Source organism: Lampetra fluviatilis, chromosome 16, assembly GCF_964198595.1.
Source record: "Lampetra fluviatilis chromosome 16, kcLamFluv1.1, whole genome shotgun sequence".
Taxonomy (NCBI): domain Eukaryota; kingdom Metazoa; phylum Chordata; class Hyperoartia; order Petromyzontiformes; family Petromyzontidae; genus Lampetra; species Lampetra fluviatilis.
This window is the reverse complement of record NC_136290.1, coordinates 14391970-14401359: the sequence shown is the minus strand read 5'-3', so window position 1 is coordinate 14401359 and position 9390 is coordinate 14391970.

The window sequence follows — 9390 nt, the reverse complement described above, 5'->3', positions numbered from 1 at the left end:
GCCGTCTCCTGGCGAGCCAGGGCACGGCTCCCCCTCGACGCCCACGGGTAGAAGGGAGTTTCACGACGTCTGTGAACGGTGCTCCACCAACCCTCGTTGCTGCTGCTGCTGCTGCCTCCACACGCAGCGCTGGGTCATTACAGCAGCCACGTGCAGCGTGGCCACCACCACTGCCATCCGGCTAAATTAAAATTGCAATCAAGATGGCATGATGTCCGACGTTTCGCCACACGGGCCGGTATCAGCTGCATTTGCTACCTAGAATGTAGCGCGTTACCTGCTGCTGCTGCTGCTGCTGCTGGTGCTGGTGCTGGTGCTGATGGTGCTGATGGTGCTGATGGTGCTGATGGTGCTGATGGTGCTGATGGTGTTTTGATGAAGCTTGCACGAAACCGGGAGCCACATGAACCAGAGACGTGTCTCGCCCGGACACATCAGCCAAGTTCACCGGCAGCATCGGTTCACGCGAGCCTGACAGTGGAGACATGCACCCACGGGGCTGCTAAAGCGAAGCGCATCGTTTGAGTCTGCAAGGTTGGTGGGATGGGGGGGGGGCAAGGTCATGGCTCGGGGCAGGGCAAGGGCTCTGGGCAAGGGCACAGGGCATGCCGATGGGGCAGGGCTCTGGGGCAGGGCTCTGGGGCAGGGCTCTGGGACAGGGCTGCTGGGCAGGGCTCTGGGACAGGGCTCTGGGGCAGGGCTGCGGGGCAGGGCTCTGGGGCAGGGCTCTGGGGCAGGGCTCTGGGACAGGGCTGCGGGGCAGGGCTCTGGGACAGGGCTCTGGGGCAGGGCTGCGGGGCAGGGCTGCGGGGCAGGGCTGCGGGGCAGGGCTCTGGGACAGGGCTCTGGGGCAGGGCTATGTGGCAGGGCTATGGGGCAGGGCTATGTGGCAGGGCTGCGGGGCAGGGCTATGTGGCAGGGCTATGTGGCAGGGCTATGGGGCAGGGCTATGTGGCAGGGCTATGTGGCAGGGCTATGTGGCAGGGCTGCGGGGCAGGGCTATGTGGCAGGGCTATGTGGCAGGGCTATGTGGCAGGGCTATGTGACAGGACTATGTGGCAGGGCTATGTGGCAGGGCTATGGGGCAGGGCTATGGGGCAGGGCTATGTGGCAGGGCTCTGGGGCGGCGGGACAGTGGTTAGGGCATTGCACAACCAAATCCGGCAAACTTGATGGCCGCTCACTGCACATACCATTGGCGTGTGTGTGTGGAATGTGGTGGTAGTGGTGGTGGTTATAAGCGAGATTCCGGGAGTAACGGAAGGACGCAGGGAGAATGAGATGCAGCCAAATAGAGAAGAAGAGGACGGAGAGAGAGAAAGAGGACAGAGAGAGAGATGCATAGAGACATTGCGGGAGAGATGGAGGGATGCAGGGAGTGAGAGATGGAAACAGAAAGATAGGAAGAGAGTGGGGGATGCAAGGGGGGGGGGGGTACAGGGAAGATGGAGGGATGGATGGGGAGTGGGGGCGGGGTGCATGGAGAGAGAGAGAGTGGTGAGGAGAGGGGGAGGGAGTGGTGTAGGGAGCGAGGGGGTTGCAGGGAGAGGAGGGAGGGTGGGAGACGCACAGAGACGCGCCGCTTCTATCAAACATCTGGCTGAGCGGGAGCGCGCGCGCGCTTCGCTGCGTCTCCCATCCGCTCGGGCATCTGGCACGGCCCCCCACACCCCCCCCCTACCCCCCCCCCCCCCAAACTTCCATCTCCCATCTCTAGAGCAGCAGCAGCTGCTGATGCGGTGGAGCTGGGGGGGGGGTACAGAGCGCGGGGGTAGGGGGGGGGGGCGATCCGCGCTTTAATCTCCCCACACTGTGATGGGCGGAGATGCGTGCCGGCTTAGAGGGAGTCGTGGCTGCGCAGTGGCACAGGAGGGGTGGGAGTTGTGGTTGTGTAGTGGGGAGGAGCGGTGGGAGTTGTGGTTCAAGCGAGGTCTACATGTGTGCGTGTCTGTGTGTCTGTCTGTCTGTGTCTGCATGTTTAGGGGGAACGGTCGCGTAGCTGCAAGCGCTACGCTGCGCTACGAACCCGCGACCCGAGTTCGATTCCCGCTCACGGCGCCAACATCAGTGAGAATTATCTGAACCGTGCCTAGGCCTCACCTAGGTCGACTCAGCCTAAAATGAGTACCTGGTGCGATGTGTATACATCGCCACTGAGGTGACAAAGGCAGCCCGGCGTGGTGCTGGCCACCCACCCCCTCGTGTGTCGTGCTCGCTAACAGCACTTGCCCCAATAGTCTGTTAAGGCTATAGGGGGGTCTTTGTTTTTTCTGAATGTATGTATCCCTGCGAGCCTCTGTCTGGGCTGTTCTCTGCTATGAAGAAGGGACATTGCTCGAAACGTCGCCTATTAAATATTGTTCGAATATGCTGGCAAAGTTATCGATGAATGTCTTCATTCGTTGTTTGTGCTTTCGCACGAGCGCCGAAATCTTGTCATAATACCCGTGTTCATGTGGTGTCTCTTGTGTGTGTATGATGTGTCTCTGTCTTGTGTATATGTCCGTCAGTGCGTATGTAACGGTGTGTATGTATCTCTGTGAGTCCGTCCGTCTGTGTGTGTTGTTGTTGTTGTTGTTTCTTTCTGCTTGTTTGCCCAGGAACGCCTCGCTGAGTCTCAAGACTCTTCTTCAGGAGGATCCTGTCGAGTTGTTGCTGCTCTTTAACGCCAATTGAATAATCTGCAGGTAATCTCTCGGCACTGAGATGCTTTGGGCCAATTCCAATGACACTGCACGCGTGTGTGTGTGACTTTAGCTGCGGGATGAGGGATCAGGAGAACCCGCAGGAAACCCGTGCAGAACAGGGGGAGCACATCGACCCCCCCAACACACGGAGGAGAGGCGCAAGGTGTTGCCACTGCGCCACCCCGCGTGGTGATGGAGACCTGGGGGGCCTCGCTGCCCGCGCCTGTGGAGGGGCCGGGCCGGCGGGCGGGAGCGAGGGGGGGGGGGGTGAATGGGGGGAGGGGAGAGGTGGGGGGGGGGGGACTTTGGGACCTTGAGACGCCGAGTCATCACGGATCGCGCGTTCAGCCGCCGCTAACGCGGGGGGATTAACACGGCTGCCGCTGCCGCTGCAGCTGCCCCGACACTTGCATATGTGGTCGGATCATGTCGAGTTGTGGGGGGTTGGGGGGGTTGGGGGGAGGGGGCGGGGGGTGTTAGGGTGTTGGGGGGGGGGCGATGGCAGGGGAGAGTCATTCATGCGGGCTGATAATTTGATCTTATTTTTTTTATTTAATGTTTTGGATATAAATCGACTCCTGGCGGGGTTCCAATTGATGCGATTCTGTCTCGAGCAGCAGCGTTCATTAATAAGAATAATAATGACAGCGTGGAAGAAAAACCGTGCTCACGAATGGCCTGTTGTGACACCTTCCCGGTGTCGCCGCGACACGGAGCAGACACGAGGACGTGAAACACCGCGGCATGGAGGGCTCGCAGAGCCCGCAGGGTTGTGCACCGGAGCGTGTGGGTGCGCACGCGTGCACGTGCACGGAGAGAGAGAGAGAGAGGAGCTCGTGGCATCTCGTTGACCGGTGACGAAGGTGAGTGGAGCTCTGGGCAGGACGCGTCACTGCCCGCAGGGATGGTGCCCGCTGGTCGAGACTGGTGACGGAGTGGCAGGTGGCAGGCAAGGGGGGGGGGGGGACGCGCCCGCGAGGAGATGGAGCGATGGAATGGGCTCGTGCGCAGGCGCCAGATGGATCGTGGGGGGAGGCCTTCATCCAGCAGTGGACTGACCTTGGCTGATTACATCGCCGACTATCCAATACGCTGTGTGGCTGTGTGTCTCTGTCAGCTCATGGGCCTCTATACCATGATGATAATATGATTTACTTATCCAGAGAGCCACACTGAGTCGCATGACTCTTGTTCAAGAGGGCCCTTTTGCTGCTGCTGCTGCTGCATTGGGTTGTTTTTATTTGTAAGATGTTTCAGTGAATTCATGAATTGTGTTTATTACTATTCACGTGAGAGGAGGAAACCGGAACACGCGGAGAAACCCCACGCCCTGCGCGCGAGGGGGCAACACTCGATACCCGTACACATAGAAACAGATGGGGATTAGTTCACTTTGCTGTACCGCCTTCTCCGAGCTCGCCAGGGAACGGCGTCCCCTCAACGCCCACGAGAAGGGAGTTTCACAACATCTGTGAACGGTAATCCACCTACCCGCGCTGCTGTATCTCTACTGCTGGATTACAGCAGCCACGTGCATAGTACGACCCGGCTCTGGGAGTCTGAGCATCGCTCTCCTCATCCGTGGGAAGCGGCCTGGCACTCACCGCACTCGTCCCACTCGCCACACTTTAACCATCGCCAGGTTGTTCTGAGAGCCCAGGCTCTCAGAACAACCTGGAAACATGAGTAACAAATTAACGAAGTTGACACCACCACGCCTCCTTCTCTTATCTGTCCCTCCACGTAAAAATAGGCGACGGCTGGTTTCGCCGCTCAGTGTCTCATCGGCAGTCAGGCTCGCTTGAACCAATGCCAGGTGAACTGCCGGATGTTTAACCACATAATCTGTTGCTGCTGCTGCGTTGGCAGTGGTGCACAGGCACAGTTACATAACACAACCCTACACATCCGTCAATAACACCGTGGCCTTGAAATAAAAAAAAACAAATGTAATCGACGACGTTTCGGGCAATGGCCCTTCTTCATAGCACATACACTGAGAGGCCAGAGAGACCTAGTGGGTGATAATGGTGGGGGCCGCGCTCTGCACCATAGGGCCTGACAACATTTACATTTCACATTTTCTTTACACTTTTACATTGCCGAATGAAGTTATTCTCGCAGTGAAATGCCACGATTCATGAAGAAGGGCCAATGCCCCAAACGTCACCCACCACGCACATGTTACACGTGGTGGGCGACGTTCTGTACATGCTTATTTTAAGGCCACAGTTGCGGACGAAACCCGTGGACAATCAAAACCACGTGAACACGTAGCAGGCTTCGCGACCAATATCATTAATAATAACGGTGTTTGGGTTAGATCGCGTAGATATAAATGTGTCGTAACCCTCCACCACCCGACAAGGTTTGTTACGTGACGAACCTGACAAACCTTCCTGGCTGTGTCGGGTGGTGGAGGGGTACGACGCATGTATACTTACACGATCTGACCCCAAAAACCTTCACTATCGTAGTGAGTCCCACGGAGACACGCACTGCTACACCCCCACAGGGTAACTGCATACACGTACGGGATAACAACATAGGTGGTGACTACCAGGTGTAACTAAGACCACAACGGGGTAACTACATCGCCGGATCAGTCAGGAACCTACTGCCTGACCCACGAGCCGAGCGTAGCACGGCGGGTTGATTCTAAACAGCCCGGACCGGCTCTCGGGACCTCCCTTGTATGCGCCTGAGCGAGGCCTGGCTCTGCCCACGGCAACGCCCCTTTCTGGATCCTACCAGAAGGTTCTCGACTGCATGTCACGTGTCCCGCTCGCCCCCCTCGGGCCCCCCTCCATGGCATACACACCCTGGTGCCAGAGAGAGGTTCTAGCACGCGTAGTTCGTCTGAGCTGGCGCTAAGCGCCGGAGTGACTCCATATTCGTCACGACACTATCAATCAAAACCACACTGCTGCACAATCACCTCGTCTGCATTAACATCGCGATGCTGTGAACTGTTGCTGGCACGGTCGATGTCCGCTGTCTCGTCAGCAGGGGCAGCCTCGCTGGGACCCGTCCGGTGAACTTTGCCGGTGAACTTTGCCGGTGAGCTTTGCCGGTGAACTTTGCCGGTGAACTTTGCCGGTGCTGATCCGTCCCACAGAGCGCCGAGAGCCGCGTTCACTCGCGCGGCCTTCAACTCCGAACCGAGGCCGCGCCGCACGCGGTGAAGATGAGAGACGGAGAGCGCAGATGAATCACTTTGATGGGGGGAGGGGGGGGCGGCTTGTGTGTGTGGAGGAGGAGGGGGGGTTTGTAATAAAGTGGGGGGGGGGGGGGTATTACTGCTGCTTGTGAGGACGGGCGGGGGGTCGCGATGAGAGTCATTGTGGAGTTAGTCCGCGAGCACCGCGGTCGACTCTGGGGTTCGGTTGCCATTCACCATAATCATGTCTCTAAATCACCAGAGAGGGCGTGTGGCGGTGGGGGGAGAGGAGGGGCCTGTGGGGGATATGTTTGAGTGCGGGGAGGGGTAGGGGGGGCACAACCATTCACCTGCACCCCAGACACCTCTTTGTACCACTGCCACTGAGTACATCACCACCAAAGACAAAGATGCCCCGTGTAGCCTAAATAAACTGTAGGGGGGGGGGGGGCGTGTGCTGTTCGCGAGCACCTATGAAGGCCGGCACGTCACACGAGAGGGTGGGTGGCCAGCACCGCGCTCGGCCGCCTTTGTCTCCCCGGTGGCGATGTTCACACAGCACACGCCAGCTACTCAGTTGGTGTTGGTGGCCGTGACCAGCCAGAATCGAACTCGGGTCGCCAGGCGCAGCGCGCTTACCGCTACACTACATCACAAACACCACCAGCATCACTACAATGTCACAATTCACCATATTCATTTCCCACTCCATCACCATGCAGTGTAGAGGTGGTGGCGGGGGTGGGAAGAGGGCCACGCACACATTGACCCCCACCCCCCATACCCAAGCAACGTCTCTGTGCCACTACCCCACCACCAATATTACCACAACCACAACGAACACAACCATCAACAACACCGTCACCACCGTCACCGCACTCGGGAAACAAAGACGGCTGGGCGTGGTTTTGCCACGCCACTTCCTCGGGGGCGCGTTGACCAACATCATTTGCACTTGCCACAAGTGTGTGATGGGGGATCTTTGTCTTTGTGCATGGATGTATATGTACACACGTGTGTGTGTGTATATTGTATATGTGTATGCGTGTGTATGCCCATGCGTGTGTATGGCGCAGTGACAATTATCTGAACCGGTCCTGGTCCTCCCCTAGGTCGACTCAGTCTCAAATGAGTACCTGGTGCGATGTGTAAAAATCGCCACTGGGGAGACAAAGGCGGCTAGGCGTGGTGCTGGCCACCCACCCACCCTCTCGTGTGCCGTGCCGGCCTTCATGGGTGCCACTCGCTATCAGCACTTGCCCCAACATTCTGTGGAAGGCTATAAGGAGATATTTGTCGTGTGTGTGTGTGTGTTCACGTGTGCGTGTCTCTGCGTCCGTTCGCCGCCTTGTAATAAGCTGGGAAGCTCTGATTAATCCCGGTTTGATATGTATGCACCTCCGATCTGTACTCCGCCGGGGGGATCACACGGGGGGTCTCCATACCCCGTGGGAGGGATCCCAGTAATTGATGGGACCCCCCCCCACCCCCTATACCCCCCCCTTCCCCACCCCCTGCCCCCACCCCCAATTCCTCCTATCACGCGAATTATCACTCGGGGACCAGGGACCGCTCCAAGCAGATGTTAGCGATGGGCAGAGACTTAGACTTGTTGATTGGGAGTTAATTAGAGTTAATTAGAGATGCCTGTATACTCGGAGGGGGTGGGGGGCGTGCGGGTGAGGGGGGAGGGGTGAGGGAGGTGTGGGGTGATGTAGGGGCTGAGGAGGTGATGGGATCAGTGGTACAACACGCTGAGTAATGTTATCCCATACTCGTGATTGAGTGAGGTAAGTTCATGTCTGTGTGCCATTGTGTGGGGTGCGGTGGTGGAGCGGTTAGCGCTTCTCGCTCACGGCTAAAAAATATCGTGGCTCTGAATATCTAGACTGGCTATGGGCATTCCCTAGATTGACTCAGCCTTAAATAAGTACTCTTACCCACCGTCAGCACTGAGAAGTGCTGTTAGCGAGCACATATTAAGGCCAGAACGGCACACAAAAGGATGGGTGGCCAGCACCACGCCCGGCCGCCTTTGTCTCCCCAGTCGCGATGTTTACACACTGCACCGGGTACTCATTCGAGGCTGATTCGACCTAGGGGAGGCCCAGGACCGTTTCAGATAATCGTTATTGGTGTTGGTCGTGAGCGGGAATCGAACTCGGGTTGCCAGGTTCGTAGTACAGCGCTCTAAGTGCTACACACACACAGACCTCCACACACGTGCGCACACACTCACCTACACGCACGCGTGTACACACACACATACACACACACATACACACAGACCTCGAGGCAGACGCACGCGCGCGCTACAGGCCCCGTGTGTGAGTGCTCCGCGCTGATCGGGGCTGACGCTTTCATCAATGTCTCTGTTATGCGCCGCGCCGCTTCAAACAGCCAATTACAGCAGCGGGAACAGCAGCCAATGACTCCCACAGCATCCCTCTCATCCCTCCGTAACCCTCTCATCCCTCCCCATTGCTTCCATCCCTCCCCACCGCTCTCGTTCCTCCCCATTACCACCTTCCACTCCCATGCCTCCTCATCCCATTCCTCCCATCCATCCCCATCACATACACACCTCCCACCCCATCACTCGCATCGCCACCATAACTCTCATCCCCCCACCCAACCCTCGTACCCCTCCTATCTCTCACCTCTCACCCATCCCCGCCACGCACGAAACCCCCGGGTCCACCACAGACGCGCGGCTGAGACCCGGACTGCAGCCCAGGCTTCTCGCGAGCGGCGCGGGCTCCGTGGCCCTGACGTGGCCGTGATGAACCCACCCTGGAGGGGCGCTCGTCCCATTAGCACTGCCCGGGGGCCATGGGCGTGAGGCTGCTGCTGCTGTTGTCGTGTACCCCGTGAAGAGAACACGCGGCTAATTGATTGTAACGTGCCCCCCCCCCCCCCCCCCAATCTTACAACACCCCCGCCTCTTCACCCCCTCCCCACTCCTCCCCTTCGCCCCGAGGGGAGAAGGAGGGGGAGGTGGGGAGGGGACTCGGTCCCCGTGGGTTCACGATGGTCGTGTCAAGGTGCCCCCACACCCCCCCCCCCCCCGTGGAGAGGCAGACACGGGAAGGGGACATTGCTCGTCTATTTTGTGATGAAACGTCCGAGTTCTATAATAAGCAGAGATATGCTCTGGCGATGCTGCGTTGGCAATGGTGCACAAGCGCAGTCAACACCAACAAAGTCGACTACAGCAACACACACAACAGCAACACAAACAACAGCACACTCGTCAACAACACATACAACAGCAACACACACAACAGCAACACACACAACAGCACACTCGTCAACAACACATACAACAGCAACACATACAACAGCAACACACACAACAGCACACTCGTCAACACGACTGCGTGGCTCTGAAATGAAACAAATATAATCGGAGATGTTTCAGGCAAAGGCCTTCTTTGCGGCTTTTTTCTTTAAGGTGGTGATGTAGAAAGGGTGAACGTCCGAAACGTCGAATATTATTTTCCGTTTCCTTTTAGAGCCACAGAATGTAATCAGCGAACGTGT